Source organism: Melanerpes formicivorus, unplaced genomic scaffold (assembly GCF_026170545.1).
Source record: "Melanerpes formicivorus ecotype bairdi unplaced genomic scaffold, bMelFor1.0.p_v2 SCAF_26, whole genome shotgun sequence".
In the NCBI taxonomy this organism is placed as follows: Eukaryota; Metazoa; Chordata; class Aves; order Piciformes; family Picidae; genus Melanerpes; species Melanerpes formicivorus.
Window position 1 is genome coordinate 4,661,743 of NW_027142378.1, and position 21,219 is coordinate 4,682,961.

The window sequence follows — 21,219 nt, forward strand, 5'->3', positions numbered from 1 at the left end:
AAAGGAACAAAAGCAAAGTGCCTAAACCATACAGGAGGGGAGGGAAAGGAACAAAAGCCAAGTATGGTGGGAACCAAATATTTAAGAATGTCAAACTCAGGTTTTTTTTGCTTGAAATTAAATGGTGTGTTTGTTTATATTGCACGTTTGGTACATATTTTGTGTATCTTACAAGAGAACTTTGAAAGAGGGTCAGTAAAAATGGCAGAGTTCACACTGACTTCTTTAACAGTGTTTCTGTATATTTTTTGTGTCCAGCTGAGTTGCCTGTGTTTGTTTAGTTGGAGCTTTTCTTTAATTGCCTGGACTTGTGACTTACCTGCAACTTAGCAAGGGACCTGGGGGTATTGGTTGACTGAATATGAGCAACCAGTGCCCAGGTGGCCAAGAAAGCCAATGGAATCCTGGCTTGTGGAAGAAACACAGTGGCCAGTAGGAACAGGGAGGTGATCATTCCCCTGTGCTCAGAACTTGTGAGGCCATATCTTGAGTGTTGTGCTCAGTTCTGGGCCCCTCACTCCAGGAAGGACATTGAGGAGCTGGAGCATGTCCAGAGCAGGGCAACAATGCTGGTGAAGGGCCTGGAGCACCTGGGCTATGAGGAGGAGCTGAGGGAGCTGAGGGTGTTCAGTCTGGAGGAGGCTGAGGGGAGACCTCATCACTATCTGCATGTCCCTGAAGGGGAGTGAAGAGGGAGCAGCCTCTTCTGCTTGGTGTCAATTGGCAGGACCAGAGGAAATGGCTACAAGGTGCCAAGGGAGGTTCAGGCTGGATATCAGGATATATTTCTTCACTGAAAGGGTTCTCAAACATTGGAATGGTCTGCTCAGGACAGTGGTGGACTCACCATCCCTGGAGGTGTTTAAGCAGTGTGTTGACCCAGTGCTTAGGGACGTGGTTTTAGTGGTGACCCCTCAGTGTTGGATCAAGGGTTGGACTGCATGATCTTTGAGGTCTCTTCCATCTATCTGTGAATTCTCATGTCCTGTTCAATATTTTATTCTGGGGGCTTTTATTTTTTGGCTTTGACTCTTGAAAAGCTTTTGCTATTGCTATCACAGAAACAAGTGTAATAGAGCAATTAGAAAAATATAAGTTGTTGTGCCAAAGCAATGCAAACTGTCAGACTTGGGAACAGGTCTGACAGAAACCAAGGCGGGGGGGTGTAGCCATATGTGGAGAGCTGCTTGAGATTCATCATCTTCAACAATTCACATCATTATTCCTCATTGTGGATAATCAATGGGGGGAAAAGAAATTAAATATGCAGTTTTATTTAACCACAATGTTTTGAAGACTTATATGGAATTCATTGTGAATAATTCATGCTCTTTAAGATCAGAAGTGATGGAACAAAGGAAAGGTGGGGAATTCTACTGGGGCCTGCCAGTTTAGAAACAAAGCAGCACTCTCGCTACGTGTAAATACAGCTGAAAGAGGATGGCTGGAACGTCGCGGGGGGGGGAAATCTTCGCTACAGTCTGTAGCAATCTAGATGATCTCTTCTTCAGAAAGTAAATTATTCATTTTGTCCTTGATCAATTCCAGTTAACATGTAGTTGTGGTTCACAACCGCTTCTCTAAAGCATAGAAGTGACTCATAAGGGAAAAGAAAAGTCACAACTAGGGAAAAGAGCATCCAGAAAATTCTGTCACAATGTCAACTTCTCCATCTCACGCCCCTACCAGGCATCTTTGATTAAATAACCCTTTCAATGACTTGGGCACTAACAAGTTATTTGAATTTTCCTTGCCTCTCAGTATATTACTCTACTTTTTTTTTTTTTTCTTCCTACCAGATTAGACTGAAATGAAAAAGGGAAAGGACTATTGAAATGTGCTTTCAACTGGGGGCAGTTGAACAGGGACTGTAGGGTGAAGCCCAGGAGGGACGAGTGACAGCTCTGTCGCCTCATGCCAGCTTTTGTGTGCTCTTCTCTGTGACCCTGCACTAGCAGAGTAATGTAGGTATTGATTAGTATTTTCTTTTACTATATCTGCAGATAGAATTCTAGTCCTGCAGACTTGAATCCCAGTCTTGAAGTCAGTGGGAATCTATTGATGCCTAAAAATCAATTCTTGTTTGAAGAACTGTGACATTATGTCCTCCTGCTTACAGCAAGGTATGCTGAGCAGCTGGCTACTACTGGGGAACACAACTTTCTTCTGTTACTCGCATTCTATCCGTACTGTCTGTTCTCCCCATTGCAGGGAATGCACAAAGCAAAACTTCCTCTAGAATTGGTATTTCTGTCTGGTTTTCATGGTGCTTTGGTGACTTCTGGGTCATATGCAGGATCACTTCCATCTCACAATTTTATAACTGCTTTGAAAACTGAATGTAGGCTGTTTGTATTCAGCATCCAGAAGCTGAAATACTTCTGTAGATCACAGAATTATTGCAGAAGTATTGAGGCTGGAATAGATCTCTGTGATCATCAAGTTCCTCCTATGACCTAACCCTACCACATGGACCAGATCATGTCACTAAGTGCCACGTCCAATCTTTCCTGAAACATCTCCAAGGATGGCAACTCCACCACCCTCCTAGGCTGTCCATTCCAGTGTCTAATTACCCTTTCTGTGAGGAAATGCTTCCTAACATCCAACCTGAACCTCCCCTGGGGTTGATCCTATACAAAAGCAGAGTCCTTCTTCCCATATGTGTGCTGCCTGTTAGTGTATCTCTTTTTGTTCTCAGGGATGAACTATTTTGGCTACATAGGTGACTCAAACATGGGATAGAAACATAAGGTGTCCACTTATATCCTAATGCCAGATCATTTGGCTGAGAAGCCAGATGGAACAGGAATGTGTCAGACATTTAAAATATTGCTTCACCACTTCTTAGTTACTTTCCCCCTCCCCCCAAATCTATATATGAAATAAAACTAGTTTGGTAGCTAGGTTCATCCAAATCAAACTCTGAACACTAAGCCATTTTTTGACCCACTGCAGAGAGCCCTGCACCACCTCTTTTCCACTTCACATGTATGCAGAGAAGGTCAAGCAGTGAATTAGCAGACAGGTTTGATGGTGCCAAAGACAGCAAACTGCCTCAGTGCTTTATCAAATAATAGGCTATAAATTATGTAAGCACTGAAATGCCAAGCAGCAAACAGCATTGGCACTACAAAATAGAATCACTGTATTCATTAGAAGCTGCTACCTCTGATGATATCTTTATTTTGAGGGGTCTGAACATTAACTCTTTGCCACCATCCTTCCTTTTCTTTCTGCTCATCTGTCAGATGTGCTTGGGTTTGTTGATCACATTCCTAATTATCCTACAATCACAGAATGGCTTGAGTTGGAAAGGACTTTAAAGGTCATCTAGTTCCAACCACCCTGCCATGGGCAGAGGCACCTCCCACCAGACCAGGTTGCTCAAAGCCTCGTCCAGCCTGGTCTTCAACACTTCCAGGGATGAGGTGTCCACAACTTCTCTGGGCAACCCATTCCAGCATCTCACCACCCTCATAGTAAAGAATGTCCCCATGTCCAATCTAAATCTGCCCTGCTCTACCTAAAAGCCATTGTCTCTCGTCCTGTTACCAAAGGCCTTTATAAACAGTCCCTCCCCGGCTTTCCTGTAGGCCCCCCTCCGGTACAGGAAGATTGCTATAAGGTCCTGCCTGAGCCTTCTTTTCTACAGGCTGAACAGCCCAAACTCCCTCAACCTGTTCTCACAGGAGAGGTGCTTTAACCCTCTGGTCATTTTTGTGGCTGTCCTCTGGACCCTCTCCAATAGATGCCTATCCTTCTTTTGCTCGGTCCTCCAGAACTGGATGCAGTACTCTGAGTGGGATCACTTCATCCTAAGCCATTCTATGATTGTGTGATATGCAAAATACCATCATCGTTTATTGAGGAAATCTCTCATAGACCACCTAATGGACTAAGCACAAATTAGGTTAAAACAAACTGAAAAAGCCAGGGTAGATATTGATGAACCAAAAATTCATCGTCTGGCACAGCAGTTGGTCCCCATTTGGGCTTGGCAAATGGCATGGGCATTAGGTACATAGCAAGACTCAGAGGAAATTGCAGAGCTATATAGGGAAATGTAGTCATTTACATACTGGTGTTACACAAACTGCTATCGGTGCATTATTTTGTGGCACCACTAAAATTCAGTGAATCATTATCAAAGGATAAAAAGCACAAAGTTAAAACACATCAGAAGTGCCAAATCAAGGCTTTTGCTTCTGAGCATTCTCCTTGCTAAGCCTTTTTCTTTCTGGGAACTCTACGGTTCCTAACATCTTTCTTTTGCATGACCACAGATAGCTTTTAGGACAAACTAGCTCTGCCAGAAATACTTCTTTTAAAAGAAGACTCTTTTTTTTGCATTTTATCTCACTATTTCACTGAACAGAGAAATTTTCTTAAAGCCTCCAAAGCAAAGACAATTTGCAAATTAATTTCTCTACCACTCTAACAAAAAAAATGAAAAAGATCTGTCAAAAGAGTGTGCCACGTCCCATGGCATTGTGTTTCTGTAAGAGAACCTAGGGCAGGGGACACATGTCATTGCAGAATGGCTTAGGTGGGAAGGGACCCTAAAGATTTTCTACCCCAACACCCCCTGCTATGAGCAGGGACACATCTCAACTAGACTTGATTGCCTAAGGTCTCATCCAACCTGGCCTTGAACACCTCCAGGGAGGAGACATCCTCAACTGTTCTGGGCAACCCATTCCACAGTTTCCCCACACTTGTACTGAAGAACTTCTTCCTAAGCTCCAGACTAACACTGCTCTCTCTCAGCTTCAAACCATTCCTTCTTGTCCTGTCACTAGACACCCTGATGGAAAGTCCCTCTGCAGCTTTCCTACAGGATCTCTTCATATATTGGAAGGCAGCTACAAGGTTGCCCTGGAATCTTCTCTTCTCCATGCTGAGCAACCCCAGCTCCCTCAGCCTGTTCTCATAGCAGAGGTGGTCCAGCCCTTGGGTCATCTCTGTGGCCCTCTGGCCTCATTCCAACAGCTCTGTGTCCTTCTTATGATGTGTTTCATAGCTGAAGTTTGCTCTGATGATTTCTATGCTTGTGGTGGTGTGCCAATAATATTTTTTAAGGCAGGGCATTTGTTCCACTTTGTTCAGGTGGCTTTTCTTCCTTATTCTGCAAGCAGACTTGAAGGGAATGATCAGAGAAATATCTTCCTTTCATTTGTTTACTCCACTCATCAGGAGAAGTAGCCTTTCAGTTAGGGGTGCTCAGAAGTAGATAAGCCTAACAAAAGAGGAGGAAAAAGAAAAGGCTTTGATGCAATTCTTCCAAACAAGGGAAGCCAGCTCTTGCCAGTGGAAGCCCCTGGCTGAGGAATGTTCTCAAGTAAGTATCCAAAGTTAAACATGAGTTGTCATTTTGGTATGCATGAAACAATTCAAATGCATCAAATCAGCCATGGACTTGGCAAGCGATGATTTCAACTCTTGGTAATGAAACACTACCCTTACGTGAATCTGGAGGCTTTAGAGATGTATGACTCAAGAACTAACTACTAGAAAGTTTCTCCCATTTCCAGAACCTCCATAGATCAGTGATCCAACTTCTACACAAGGCAGTGAGTACATCAGGGAGAAAACTTAGGAGGTAACACGGTCAAAGTATTCCAACTAACATAGGAGAAGGTTCTCAGCCGTTGTAGAAAGCTAATCCTCTTCAAGTCAGGACTGACCTTTGTCTTGTCTCACTGGCTTAAACCTGGGGACAGTGTTCACACCAAGGACCCATTCTTCTGTCTCTAGGAGCAGTCAAAAATGGACACCTAAAGAAGAGCAGGCAAACTCATGTGATAGCTTCCCCTAATATGCTCTTAGCTTCCAACTTCACACAGCCCTGGAGGTTTCCTGAGTCCCTCACTGCTTGTCCATTTACCAGCCCTACATCATTTCTCTTCCAGGTAATCATCCAATCTTTCACTCAGTGTTCACTCTTGCAGCCACAATATACTGTAAGAAGTTATTGTTCTGGCTCTCCTGGCTTCATTTGATGCCTCTTAGTTCTTGGAACTTGGTAACACTTGGTACAAAAGTTGATCCCCATCTCTCACTCCCATGCCACCCCTTATTTTGTACACTTGTAGCAAATTCTTCTTAATCAGCCCCCTTTTTTTTTCTCCTCAATCTGACCCTTGTGTACTAGATGATTTTCTGTCCAGGTCAGAACTGTCCCATTCTTCCCACAGCTATTTGTCTCCCCTAAGGGACTTTGATGAAGGATTTTGTCAAAGGCCTTTTTGAAATACAGGTGTATCAGCTACATCCCCTTTTCTGCTAGGGTCTGTGAGGCATTTTCCCATGCTTTGTAGCCGCATCCTTTTATTACAGCTTCTGCTCATTTCTCCAGTGTTGCCATCATAATTATAGGCTTGAGACATCCCAAGGACCTTTTGTTAAGGACTGCCATCACACCCAGTCTTTAGACTGGAACACGCTTTAAGTGGTTAATACACTTACAAATTGCCATTAGTAACTCAACGACTCAGCTCTTGAGCTCTCTCAGAGCTCCTGGGTGACTGCCATTTGGTTTTTGCAATAGGTTACTGTTCATCTGCAGCTGAGGTTAACTAATGCAGTCATGTTATCTGTCCTCGGTGCCTTCTCTGATTCCTTTCACAACAGAACAGTCACTGTCATCAGGATCATAGGGCAGGCAGCAAGAGATGCTTCCTAAGGGATATCCTTAATGTTAGAGAATCCATGGATGTGGCCCAGTGTCATCATTTCCCTTCTATCTCCTCTACTAATGTTTCTGAAGCTAATCATTGCCTACAAACCTCTCCCCATCCTCTTCCTGGGAAGAAGCATTTAAAAATAAATTGAAAAGCTCAGCCTTTCTCTGTATCAGGCTTGACCCTGCCCTATGCTGTACCAGAGTCAATTCCCTTTGAAGCTGGCATCTGACTTCAGAATTAGGCTAAGCTGAGAAGCCAAGCACAGTTGGGACTGGGGGATCTGTTATTTCAAGTTGGTTTTCAGATTCACAAAGTGTTAGGGGTTGGAAGGGACCTCAAAAGATTGAGTCAGACCCCCCTGCCACAGCAGGAACAACAAGGGTAAGTCACAGAGGAACACTTCCAGGTGGGTTTTGAATGTTTCCAGAGAAGGCTGCAACTCCCTGGGCAGCCTGTTCCAGGGCTCCTACATCCCCACAGTGCAAAAGGTTTTCCTTCTGTTCCCACAGCACCTTCTCTGCTCCAGCCTGCAACCACTGCCCCTTGTCCTGTCATTGAGCAGAACCTGGCTCCATTCTCCTGACACTGCCCTGCACATCTTTATCAACATGAATGAGGTCTCCCCTCAGGCTTCTCTACTCCAAGCTAAAGAGCTACAGCTCCCTCAGCAGGAAGATGTTCCACTCCCTTCAGCATCTTTGTAGCTCTGTGCTGGACTGTTTTAAGCAGTTACCCAAGGTTCCTCTGGAACTGAGGGAGTCAGAACTGGACACAATATTCCAGAGACAGTCTCACCAGGGCAGAGTAGAAGGAGAGAAGAACCTCTCCTGACTTACTCACCACACCCCTTCTGATTCACCCCAGGATGCCATTGACCTTCTTGGCCACGGGGGCACATTGCTGGCTCATTGGCCTCCTTCTGCCCATTAGGACTTCCAGACCCCTTTCCCCTTCACTGCTCTCCAACAGGTCAGTTCCCAACCTATCCTGGCCCATGGAGTTCTTCTTTTTCAGATGCAAGGCTCTACACTTGGCCTCGTTGGATTTCATTCAGTTATGCAGTGCATGCAGAGCTTTGTACCTGAGAAGTGTGTGTTTGTTTGATTTGGTTTCGTTGTTATATTTTTTTAATGAAACTAATACTCTAATCTCACCATGGGATCTGAAGACTAAGCAGGAGCAAAAAGCACTCCTCTACCTTGTCCTCCTGCCAGAAATGTGCCACAGTGCCCTCTGATAGATCAGCTGGAGACAAAGAAGAAGAAGAAAAGGGTTGAAACATAACCTGTTTGCAGATGCAAAGCTTAACTTGGGTGCTGTCACCTTCTTACGTGGCAGAAATATCACCTTCTCCTACACACGTTGGAGAATGCTCCCTCGAACAGCTGTGGTCTGTCAGTGAGGAAAGCCAGGGTTTGCAGTAAGATGTGAAAGTGTGAACATTGGCCCTGAGCAGCCTTGGGAACTTTGTACGAGTGGAGCTGGCATGCCTTCTGCCCAGAAGTTGGATGACTTTCTAGTGCTCTGCAGCTGATGCCAGCTTTAGATCTGGCCATGAATCCTATCTGAAGGGTACATTTGTGCTGGGTTTTCGGTTTGCCCTAAACTTTACAGATATTTATAGTCACTCAGGTGCTTTGATTGTTACTTATCCTTTCTTTTTAGGCATAGAATTGTAGAATGGTAGGGTTGGAAGGGACCTCCAGAGATCCTCTAGTCCAACCCCCTTGCCAAAAGCAGTATCACATACAGCAGGCCATACAGGAGGATGTCCAGGCAGCTTTTGAAAGTCTCCAGGATGCAGACTCCACAACCTCTCTGGGCAGCTTGTCCAGGGCTCCGTCACCCTCGCAGCAAAAAAGCTTTTCCTCATGTTGAAGTTCTCCTGTGTTCTAATATCCATTGCCCCTTGCCCTATCACAGGGCAGCACTGAAAAGAGACTGGCCCCTTCTTCTTGACACCCATCCTTCAGATACTTGTAATTATTGATAGGGTCCACTCTCAGCCATCTCTTCTCCAGACTAAACAGCTCCAGGGGTCTCAGCCTTTTCTCATAAGAGAGATGTTCTACTCTCCTAATCATCCTGTAGCACTCCACTGGACTGTCTCCTGTAGTTCTGTCTCTCTTGAACTGGGGAGGCCAGAACTGGACACAATATTCCAGATGTAGTCTCACTAGTGTAGAGTAGAGGGGATGGAGACCCTCCCTCAACCTGTTGGCCACATTTTTCTTGCTATTAGCCCTCTTGGCCACCAGGGCACATTGCTGTCTCATGGATAACTTAGTGTCCACCAGGACTCCAGTGTTCTCCACGGAGCTGCTTTCCAGCAGGTCAACCCCTCATCTTTCCTGGTGCACGGTGGTGTTCTTCATCAGGTGCAGAACTCTATGCTTACCCTTGTTGAACTTCATTAGATTCCCCTTTGCCCAGCTGTCCAATCTGTCCAGATCTCACCGACTGGCAGCACAGCTGCTAGGCCAAGCAGAGCAGCATTACATAAACAACCATGCAGAGGCTAAAGATTTTAATTTCTTAACATGATTTTTGGAGGTTGAGGTTTTTTTTCCTCCTGGAATTTTTTCCAGTCATTTTTTTCCTGGTTCAAAATTCAGTCCTCTTCCCACAGCTCAGCATCAGCACTAGCATTTGGTACAATCACTCCTGTAATGAATTTGAATTGCAGTATACCAGAGTGACCAGTGGCTTAATGGCTCAGCTGTAACTACGTCTTGAATCAGCACCTGGGTAATAAGGAAGCTGAGAATATCTCCTCATCTTGTGTTACACTATCTGAGGTTCCTGCAGGCAATCACTGTTCCCTGCTACTTCAGATACTGTTTGGCCAGGTAATGCCTTGCAATTAGGCCTTGAGAGCAAGCAATGGAAAACTCTCCATAAAACCTGATTATATTAGAGCCCAACAGTGCATCTGGACCACTATTCTCTGGGCTTTGCTGCCACTTTGATTGCTCACTGTTGCTGCTCTGATCCAGAAGCGAGCTGTTTATCCAGACTGCTTCAGTAGCAATCCCCAGCGGTCCCTTCCAACCCCTACCATGCTGGGATTATGCTGGGATTCTGTGAACCATATCCCAGCACCATGACAAGGGTGGCAGCAGCCAGAAGAGCTGCTCTGAGTTGAAGACCTGTCATCCGCCTCAGGGTGCAGGTGGGCAGGCTACCACAAATCTGTTACCGCTTCTGTTTCCCTATGCAGTTTGAGGTCTCCTGTACACTGGACAGGTTTCAGTTTGGCAGTTCTGTATCTGTTTGAACTTAAACTGTTGCTTGTTTGAATCCTTTTGATAGCAAGTGCTGCGTAAATGTCAGGTGTGGTAGAGATTTGGAGATGAGGGGAAGTTGGGATGTTGATTGGGCTGTGAAGGGGAATCTCAGTGCATTTTTGTCCATCTCCAGGCTTCCCCTGATGGATGCTGGTGACTTCCTCAGGCAGCAGTGTTGCTTCTCCGTTGCCAGGTGACATCTGAACGTGCAGAGAAGCACAGTGCAGATGCCAAAAGTAACTGTGAGGGAGCCATGGGGAGGTCAAGAGACCTATGGTCCTGCTCTGGCAGGGGGCTGGACTCGATTTCCAGTGGTCCCTTCCAACACCTAACATCCTGTGAGCTTGTGATTTACAATGCGAGGCCTGAAAGCACAGATCCCTGGCCTGCACCCCTCACCATGGGGATGTGCTTGTGTACATCCCATGCCTCCCTAGGATCTGCCTCTAGGTATCTCCACTCTGCGCCCTGCTGAATCCACCCATACCAGGCTGCGGATGTGCCATTAGTTTCCCTGACACTTAACCAGTGTTCTCTGTAAATTGATGCTGGAAGTCTTTCTGTGCTATAGAAATGGGGACAGAAATGAGCATTAGAATTGCTGGGTGCTTTGATAACATGGTAATGAGGACTGTCAAGTACCTGAGCGAGATGGAGAAGCTTCTTTTTCATCAGCTGCAGAATCTCATTAGGCTCCCAACCATTTCTTTCTTTGCCTTAAGAGCAATGGCAGGACTTTCTTTTCCTTTTGCAGAGAGCTGTCACTCACCTGCTCCCTGTGTGCTGAGAGCATTTGAGGGCAGATCAAGAAACAGAGGCCCCTCTCTGTTGTCTTCCATGCAATAACCTCCTTCTTGGCCCAAAAAAAAGTAGTGTCTAAGGAAAACTATTCTGAGGAGGACCCTATCACTGGAGAGTCTTACAGCGCCTATTCAAGCTTGCAGAAGCAATGAGAAGCTGCTGCTTTTTTATTTGGCCAGGACTCCAGCTGCATAAAGTCTTAGACATGCCAAGCTTTCCTTTCGGTGCTCATTTGCTCTGCATTTAAGTGCAAGTGTCGGTTTTCATTATTTTATTCACAGAGGGCCAGACTCTGACTCTTTTTTTTTTCCTACTTAGTCTGGCAGCACCTCATTGCAGAAATAATAATCCTTACTGCAGTGGCTCTGTTTGTAGAAAATAATATTGTGCAGCAGCAGCTGAGGAGTCCCAGTGGGAAGAGCAGGGAAGAGTGGAAGAAGAAAATGGCTGCCAGAGCTGGGATCAGTATTGAGGTTTTAATATTGCTCCAGATCAGCTACTGAATGCACTAACAAAAATACTTTTGCCTGTTTTTAATTTGCTTCCAAAACTTCTGCAAGAGTAGGGAAAACCTTGGATGCCCTTCTAGGGATGCTTTAAATCAATATAAATCCTCACTCTATAGTGTTAAAGGAAAAAAAAAAGCCTGGGTATCTCTTTGGCTCCTAATTATCACCTCAGGAAGCTTATTTAGCCTACCTGTCATGAAGGCAAGAAGTACACCACACACTGTAACTCTAGCACAGTAACTGAGCCACATTTTTATTCTTCCTCTATCAATATTAATAACCTCCTCTAATTGCACAATGTTTTCATTTTCTTTTCCTTCTCTTTTTCCCCTCAGTCTGCTACAGGGATTAGTTAGTCATTTGCATCTTCTTTAGAGGCCTTAACAAATGGTAATTTGTCATTCTTATTTCTCCTTTCTTTTGGTTGTTGTTGTTAATGTCTTTCAAGTATGAGTCAGGCCCGAGCTCTTCCTTTTCTCATGCAGAGATGGTTTCTCCTAAGCTGTATGAGGTCAAGAAAAGAGAAGATTCAGTTTTATACATTTGCAGAGTACCTTGAAAATGAAGACATAAGGAGTAGAAAGTTAAGTGACCTATGGTATGCTGCAAAGATATTTCCATTACAGACCTCTCTAATGTATTTCGGTGGCTGGGAAGTTCAGCCCATCTGAATGAATTTCAGCAAATGTAGCTGTTCTGGCCAGGCAGTAAGCACTGTGCATGGGCAAGCTGTAAGTACTGGAGGAGTAAGCAAGTTTTCTCTTCACAGATAGCTCTGCAGCTCCCTCCTTGAAATTCCTCGTGTGCGCTCTGCCGCGCTGCTGGCTGTAACAAGAGATGTTAATTATGTGGTGTTGTGGAGGCATCATTAGGGTAACATTTATTGAATTCATTTTATTTCATAATAAATTGTACTTGAAAGTATTAATGAGTTGAATTTCAGTGAGTCAGAGGTTTAGCTTTGCTGTGAGGTTGCAGAGCTTCCTGGATGGCAGGCTTATGAATCTGGAGATGGTGTAAAGGAAGCATTGCCAGTCTTTTTTTTTTTTCATGCTGCTGAACATCTCTCCTTTATTTATGGATTAAGGACTAATATCTGAGTAGTAGATTGTAACCATGGTCAAGAGTAACTGGCAGTGTAGGCTGGAGAAAAAGCATGAATAGCTGCTCCCTATTTTAAACGTCCTTGGGAGAAATATTTCTGAGCCATAAGTAGAATCACAAATTAATTCAGGTACAAAAGGAACCTCAGGAGGTCTCTGGTCTCACCTCCTGCTCAAAATGAGGTCAGCTGTGAGGTTAGACCAGGTTGCTCCGGGCCTTATTGTCTGGTCTTTTAAACCTCCATGGAAGGAGACAGCCCAGCCTCAATAGCAACCTGTGCCACTACCTGACTGGCCTCAAGGTGAAAAATTGTCTCTTTGTAGCCAGTTTGAATGTCACATTTTTCAACTTGCACCTATTGTCTCTTGTATTCCTACCGCACCTCTCCAGTGAACCTGGGTCCACTGTTTGTTCACCTCCTCACAGGCACTGGGGACTGCTCTTAGGTCCCCACAGGACATCCCTTCCCCAGGCTGAACAAGCCTTGGCCTCAGAGCTTCAACTCCTGAGGCAAGAGCTTCTGCCCCAACCCTCCTGGCAGCCTTCCCTGAGATGCCCCCATGCCTGTCTTCTGCTGGGCATCCCAGACTGGATGCAGTCCTGTTGATGTGGTGTAAAAAGTGCTGAGTAAGGAGGAATAACCACTGCTCTCAATCTGGTGGCAGAGCTGCTCCCTGGCCAGCCAGCGTCCAGCCTGTACCACTGCAGGGCACTTATCCTCCCCAGCTCTGGGGCTTTGCATTTGTCCCTTTTGAATTTACTGAGGTGGTTCTGGCATCGACAGGAACAATGTATGGTGGGTTTTGTCTGTAGGCAGGTCTACTTGACAAGACAGTTGGGCAAGGTTTCTTTTGCCTCACATCTCTGGCCTTCAGATAGTCTTTATTGGCTGGGAAAGGTGTTGGGTAAGAATATATGATGCTAAGTGTGATGCCAGGCAGGCTTCAGTGTCTCTTGTGCATTATTTTGGTCTAGTCAAACCCACTCATGAACAGTGCAGAGAAAAAGTACTTCTATAACTGTGCTTCTACAGACATGCAATAGAAACTTAGCAGATGGGCCATGTCTTTTATTATCAACTGGGGCTGAACAGACCTGAACCTGGGGAGCAGTACTAGATGGAGTGGCAAAGACTGTTCTCTGACTTCAGTGTTGTCTCTTGCATATGTTATCCATGGTCTAAAAATACATGAGGTGCCTATATCCTCAGATTCCCTCTGAAAAATCATCTAGACAAAGGGCTGGGTGGGAGCTTGTCAGCAATCAAAGCCACAAAAGCATTGAGACAGTGAAATGAAGAAAGCTACCTATGGAGACAGGCTATGAGAGCTGGGGCTGTTCATCCTGGAGGAAAGAAGGCACCAAGGAGACCTTAGAGCAGACTCCCAGTAACCAAAGTGGGCCAAAAAGAAAGCTGGAAAGGGACTTCTTGCAAGGGCTTGTAGCAACAGGATGAGAGGGAATGGACTGAAGATGGAAGAGGGCAGATTTAGACTGGAGACCAGAAAGAAACTCTTACCAGTGAGGGTGGTGAGACACCGGCACAGGTTGCCCAGGGAGGCTGTGGATGCCTCCTCTCTGGAGGTGTTCAAGGCCAGACTGGATGAGGCCTAGATCAACCTGGTCTAGTGGGAGGTGTCCCTACCCATGGCAGGGGGAGTGGAACTAATTGATCTTTAGGGTCCCTTCCAACCCAAACCATTCTGTGAATCTCTGATTTCCCTGCACCCATAAATGTACCAGAAGCACCAGCTTGCTGCTGAGAAGCTGTAGCAGATCTGAGTGTGCCGGGCAATGGCTTCTAAGGAGCAGGAGGTAGTGAACAGGAGGGGAAGGAAGGAAGGAAGGAGGCAGTCGTTGCCACATGAAACATAAAACCATGTGGTGTGCTGCTGTGTGATCTGCAGAGATGCTATTTGATAAGGGAACTAAGTCTTGGCCAGGTTCGGAAGTCAAAAGGGAGACAATCCCAGGAAATCTGCGTGAGCATCATTCATTCCTTACAATTTCTAATCCTTACACTGGTGTGTCGTCTTCTCTCCAGCGAATGCACTCCCTCTGGTGGGTAATTTACTGGCTCCATTTCACTCCTTTTTTCAGAGTCAAGGTTTCATGCCAGCAGCTGGCTTAAAGAACTGAGAGAGCAATAAGCCACTGCTTTTATTAGGCTAATGTAATGTTTTATGTTCTCCACACTGAGGGCACAGATAAAGTCTGGCCATTCAGATGTATTTAAAAAATAATCCTCATACATGGAAAAAGATGAAGCTAAAATAAAAGGAATCTATTCAGAAATACTATTTCTGAAAAGAAACATAAATCATTGTCTCTTCAGCCAGCAAATGGGCTGTTGGCACCGGTGATCTGCTGGTTTAAAACCCAAGCTGGTCATTCACAACAATTAAATCAATGATGTGTCAAACTCCCTTTTTAATTATTTTCTCTTAGGTGTCTCACACTGCAAGCTTTTGTGGGTAGAAAATGCCTTTACCTGATGTTATCACGGTAGTCAGAACAATAGATCATAGAATCACAGAACCACAGAACGGTCTGGGTTGGAAGGGACCTCTGAACGTCATCCAGTCCAACCCCCTCTGCAGTCGGCAGGGACATCCTCAGGTTGCCCAGAGCCCTGTCCAGCATCAGCTTCAATATCTCCAGGGATGGAGCCCCAGCCACCTCCCTGGGCAACCTATTGCAGTATTCCCCTACCTTCATTATAAAGAACCTGTTTGAAACACCCAGTCTAAATCTGCTCTTCGCTACTTTGAAAGCCATTGCCCCTTGTCCTGTCACTGGAGGCCTTTATAAACAGATAAGGGCTCACAAGGAGAAATAGCATCTCCTGTCCTGACTGCCGTGGTATCAAACCACAGAGAGAACCTCACAAGCTGGACATCATCAAAAGAGTGAGAAATCTCCACCCTTTGACAGATGAACTTCTTTTGGATGTGGCTTTTATGTCACCCGTTCATACAGGCAATTTCCTTGCCCCTGCTTCTTTATTGAGTGCTTATGAATAAGCAAAGTGTTACAGTGGCACTCAGCAACTGAACGCTATTCTGAGTAACTAAACAGTATTCAGCTTCATGGAGGTGTTGGGTTAATGGTTGAACTTGATGATCCTAGAGGTCTTTTCCATTATTCCATGATTCTGAGGTTGAGAAATGACAGCAGAAAGAGTACTATATACTCCTATATACTTAATTGTCTGCCAGATTGTGTTTCAAATGAGAGGAACACAGAAACTGCTGTGAACTTACTCGCCTCTAGGTTGATGCACTCCAACACCTGGTAAGATTCCTGCCTTATGAAAAAGAGCTGTTCCCATGCCTCCAACAGTTGGATTCAGATCCTAGGCTGACTGTGTCTGCACCGTGGAGGAAAGGGTCAGAGTCATTTCAGTGCATCTGGAGCAGGGTTAGGGAAGGCAAAAGGGAGAGAGTTGGGGATGGTTCGTTTTACTTCCCACTCTATCCTCATCAATCCAGACAGCAGCATGGCCTGGGACATGGGCTCAGTGCTTGTAGAATCAGACCCGTGCTCATTTTAGATGCCAGTGCTGATATTAAAGGCCAGTCCTATCAACCAGGCTCCTTTACTACTGTCTGGAAAAAGATTCTCTTGGTGACCATATAACCTTGAATTAACTGTTTATCCCAGAAGCTATCTAATTGCATGATCTGGAATATCACTGTTGAGTTTCTGTCATAATTTGCTTAATTGCATGTCTGTTGCTGAAGTGTTTCAATTTGTGGGAAATTTCTGTTTTCTTATTCAAGAAAACAGTTTACACTCTCAAGACCAATTTGCCAGCTGGAGCATAGTTCTTTTGTGAATGGATGTAAAGATAAGGCCCTTATAAATATCTGAAAGCAGCAGCATCGTTGCATTTCTGCTGTCAACAGTACATATCTCAATGGCTGTGCATCACAGTCATCCATCTCCATGAGAGAGGTCCTTGCTTCAAGCCCATGAAGCTCCAAAGGTGGTAAGAGTGTGTAGCTGAGACAGGAGCTTAGCCCCTGCCTTGCTTCAGACAAGCTACTGAGGGAAAAATGCAAAACCCTGTGATGGCACAAAGACAAGGCTCATGGATCCTCTGCAGCTTGAGGTTTTCAGGTGGAGTTGTAGCTCCAGCCTGGTGCTTATGGAAGTCAGTGCAACCTCCCCAAAAAAGAGACTACAAAGTATCATGGCAGCTTTTCCCCCTCCTTTACATGGCTTCTTTTCCAGAGAATTATTTAGCTTGGAGAAGAAGAGACTGAGAGGCGACCTCATCAGTGTTTATAAAGATCTGCAGGGTGAGTCCCCAGAGGATGGAGCCAGGCTCTTCTCAGTGGTGCCCAAGGACGGCACAAGGGGTGATGGGTGGAGGTTGAGGCATAGGAACTTTCACATAAATATGAGGAAAACATTTGTCCCTGTGAGGGTGACAGAGCCCTGGAACAGGCTGCCCAGGGGTGTGGTGGAGTCTCCCTCTCAGTGTTCCTGTGTAATCTGCCCTAGCTGATCCTGCTCTGGCAGGGCATTGGACTGGATGAGCTTTTGAGGTCCCTTACAGCCCCTGACATTCTGTGATTCTCTGATTATCATCATCTGAAACAAATCTTGTAGTTTGACAGATGAAAGCCAAAGTTAATCGATCGTGCAATCTATTGCATCGGTGGAATCGTCCATGTATTCTGATGTATTCCAGGATGAAAAGACATGCCACCTCTGGTGGTCCCACTGTGAGATGGACATAAAACTGTTGGAACAAGTCCAGAAGAGGGCCACAAAGGTGATCCAGGGGCTAGAACACCTACTGTGAGGATAGGCTGAGGGAGCTGGTGTTGACCAGCCTGGACAAGATTCCAGGAGGACCTTAGAGCTACCTTCCCATAACTGAAGGGATCCTACAGAAAGGCTAGGGAGGAACTGTTTACAAGAGCATCCACCTAGAGGACAAGGGGAAATTGATTTCAGTTGAAGGAGAATTGGTTTGAATTTGATCATAGGAAGAGATTCGTCACTAGAAGGGCGGAAAGACTGGAATGGATTGTTCAGAAAGGTTATGGATGCCTCCTCCCTGAAGATGTTCAAGGCCAGGTTGGATGGGTCTATTTGGAACAAAATTAGAGATGGGTAGATTCAGATTGGATGTGAGGAAGTTGTTCTTCCCCATGAGGGTGGTGAGACACTGGAACAGGTTGCCCAGGGAGGTGGTGGAAGCCTCATCCCTGGAGGTTTTGAAGGCCATGCTGGATGATGCTCTGAGCAACTTGATCTAGTGTGAGGTGTCCCTGGCCACGGCAGAGGGGTTGGAATTGGATGATCCTTGAGGTGCTTTCCAACCGTAACAATTCTGTGGTTCTATGATTTTAGAGGTGTCCCTGCCTATGGCTGGGAGGTTTGATTAGATGATCTCTAAGGTCTCTTCCACACTAAGCTGTGCTATGATTCTGTGCCTTACATTGATCTGTAACCAGAAGTTCTGCCCTGTTATATTCCTTGAGCTTCTTTCCTTTTCTGTGTTTGTTGTGCTTTGGTTTTGGGGTGGTTTTTTTTTTTTTAGTCTGCAGCTGTAAAAACTAGAGACTTGTTATTGTAAAGACAAAACCAGAAAAGCCTCAGAAGTGTCTTCCTGGCATTTGTTTTAATCCTGCAGTAGCCTACAGCAGTTGTTTATTTAAATGGGAATTTGTTTGATCATAGGATGGCCTTCTGAAGTTTTCATCCCATTGAGTACAAAGGAAATGAAAGGTTCTACCTATTTTAGAAGATCTTGCATAGCTAAGGCTTTTCAAAAGAAATGAGATCAGAAGGATGGATGGATGGATGGAGGGTAAGACAGATGTGTATGTATAGGAGGAAAAAAGTCACTGATGTTTTAGTATTGTTTTTTTTCTGGTGGTCACTGACTTGATGATCTCTGAAGGTCCTTCCCAACCCCTAACATTCTGTGACTCTGGGTTTCTGTGCAACTGATTTGTGAAACAAGGATGATCCAAGGGTTGGAGCACCCCTGCTATGAGGATAGGCTGAAGGAGCTGGAGTTGTTCAGCCCGGAGATGACTCCAGGGGGACCTTAGAGCTGCCTTCCAATACCCAAAGGGATCCTCCAGGAAGACTGGAGAGGGATGTTTCCTGAGGGTGTCTAGAGACAGGACAAGGAGGAATAGTTTGAAGCTGAGAGAGAATAGGGTTATACTGAAGCTTAGAAAAGAATTCTTGAGTATGAGAGTGTTGAGACTGTGGCATTGGTTGCCCAGAGTGGTTGTGGATATGCTGTCCCTGGAGGTGTTGAAGGCTGGGATGGATGAGGCCTTTCGCAACCAAGTCTAGCTGAGAGGTGTCTCTGCTCATGGCAAGGTGGGGGGGGGGGGCGGTGTTGGAGTAGATGATCTCTGAGGTCCCTTCCAAACTGAGCTGTTCTGTGATTTAGACATCTTAGCAAAATGTTTTACACATGCAGCTAAACGAATACTCTTACAATTCATTGCAAGCCTACCACTCTTTAAAGATTGCCACCATTACCCCCCTTTTGTGTGTGGAAATATCACTGTTCTTATCTTGAGTAGGCTTAAATGAGTGGGGAAAAATAACAAATATTTGGTGGTGATTGGTAACATTAGGGTAATTCTCAAGGTAATTTAACAAATTAGCTTTAAAAATCCCACACAGCTCCTTTCAGAAACCTCTACATTTTGAGACTTAAGGAATTAGCTTTAGAAATCCTACACAGCTCCTTCCAGAAACCTCTACATTTTGAGGCTTAACTTAAGGAATTAGCTTTTAAAAGTCCTAAAAGCACCTTTCAGAAACCTCTACATTTTATGGCTTGTTTTTTTTCCAAGGTGAGAATGGTGGGATCTTTTAGCCAGCACACATCAGAGGAGAGATGTTGTCTTGTGTTTCCTTACATTTGCTTATGCTTTTTAATCATGCAAGAAGAGAAAAAACCAAACCAAACTGAAAATTCAATAAATTAAAACACCCAGAAAAACATCCAACCTAACAGCTGCTTTTAATAAGATTAAAAGCCCTTATGAGCAATGTGAAGACAAATTCACCAGAATTACCCATGGTAATCCAGCTGCAGCACTTAAAATGCACGTGACCTAAAAGCTCTGTGAGTCTGAAACAGCTATTTACAGTTTAAAGGAGAAACAAAACAAAAGCACCAACCAAACAGCCTTCTTTACTGATGATCTGGACGAGGGGATTGAGTTCCATCATCAGTAGGGTTGCAGATGATACCAAGTTAGGAGCAGGTGTCGACCTGTTGGAGGGTAGGAGGGCTCTGCAGAGGGACCTTGGCAGGCTGGATGGGTGAGCAGAGGCCAATGGGATGATATTTGGTAAGGCTAAGTTCAGGATTCTGCACCTCAGCCACAACAACCTCAAGCAGCGTTATAGGCTGGGGACAGAGTGGCTGGAGAGCAGGCAGGCAGAAACGGACCTGGGGCTACTGGTAGAGAGAAGGATGAACATGTGCCAGCAGTGTGCCCAGGGGGCCAAGAAGGACAATGGCATTCTGGCCTAAATCAGAAGTAGTGTGGCCAGCAGGACAAGGGAGGTTATTCTTCCCCTGTACTCAGCACTGGTTAAGCCTCATCTTGAGTACTCTATCCAGTTCTGGTTCCCCCAGCTCAAGAGAGATGTTCAGTTGCCAGAACATGTCCAGAGAAGGGCAACGAACCTGATGAGGTGTCTGGAGCACAGCCCTGTGAGGAAAAGTTGAGGGAGCAGGGGTTGTTTAGCCTGGAGAAGAGGAGGCTCAGGGGAGACCTCATTGATGTCTACAACTACCTGAAGGGAGATTGTAGCCAGGTGGGGGTTGGTCTCTTCTCCCAGGCAACCAGCACCAGAAGGAGGAGACACAGTCTCAAGTTGTGCCAGGGCAGGTTCAGGTTGGAGATTAGGAAGAAGTTTTTCACAGAGAGAGTGATTTGCCATTGGAATGTGCTGCCCAGAGAGGTGGTGGAGTCACTGTCCCTGGAGATCCTCAAGAAAAGGCTGGATGATGCACTTAGTGCCATGGTCTAGTTGATTGGATAGGGCTGGGTGTTAGGTTGGACTCAGTGATCTCTGAGGTCTCTTCCAACCTGGCTGATTCTATGATTAAAACAGAACCAAAATGAAAGAGCAAACCCAACAAAAATAAAGCCCTCACAAAATAAAACATCAAGAGCAAAATCTGAAACACAACAAAACAATCAAAAATACCTCACAGCCATCACTCCCCATCCAAAAAAAAACCCAAAAAATAGGGAAGAAACTTCACCCCAAACCCTACAAACAAACACAAAACATGCACCAAAACCTCCCACTTTCATATCTCAGCATTCTCATTTCAGGTGTCTTGTATGCAGAGCCTTGTTCCAGTTAATAGCCTGGTGCAGCATAATGCAGTGACAGGAAACAGATAGCAAAGTCCCTTCCTTAGGGATCCACATTTGTAACAAGCTCAGTCCACAAAAGTAAACAAAACAAATAAGGGCTCAAAGAGAAGATTCAACACCCAGGCCTTACGATGATGTTCTTTGAAGTTGTTTTGTTCCTGTTTGGTGTCACAAATAGTCAGTCTGTGTATTTCTGGGGTTGGGGTTTGTTTCCCAGATGGTGAAATTAGTTTATTGGTCCACAGGGACTACAGGGATTGTGGTGTTTGGGTTCTTATCAAGGTGCCAAGGGAAAGAGGAGATGAATCATCAAGTGCATGAAGAATAATTAGAGTAGAAAATAAAGATGTGCTATTTAGCTCTGGCTTTGGGACTGTATGGCTTGTAACCAATCAAAGAGAATTTACACCCTGTAAAAAGCATAACACATCTCTTTTGCCTAGGA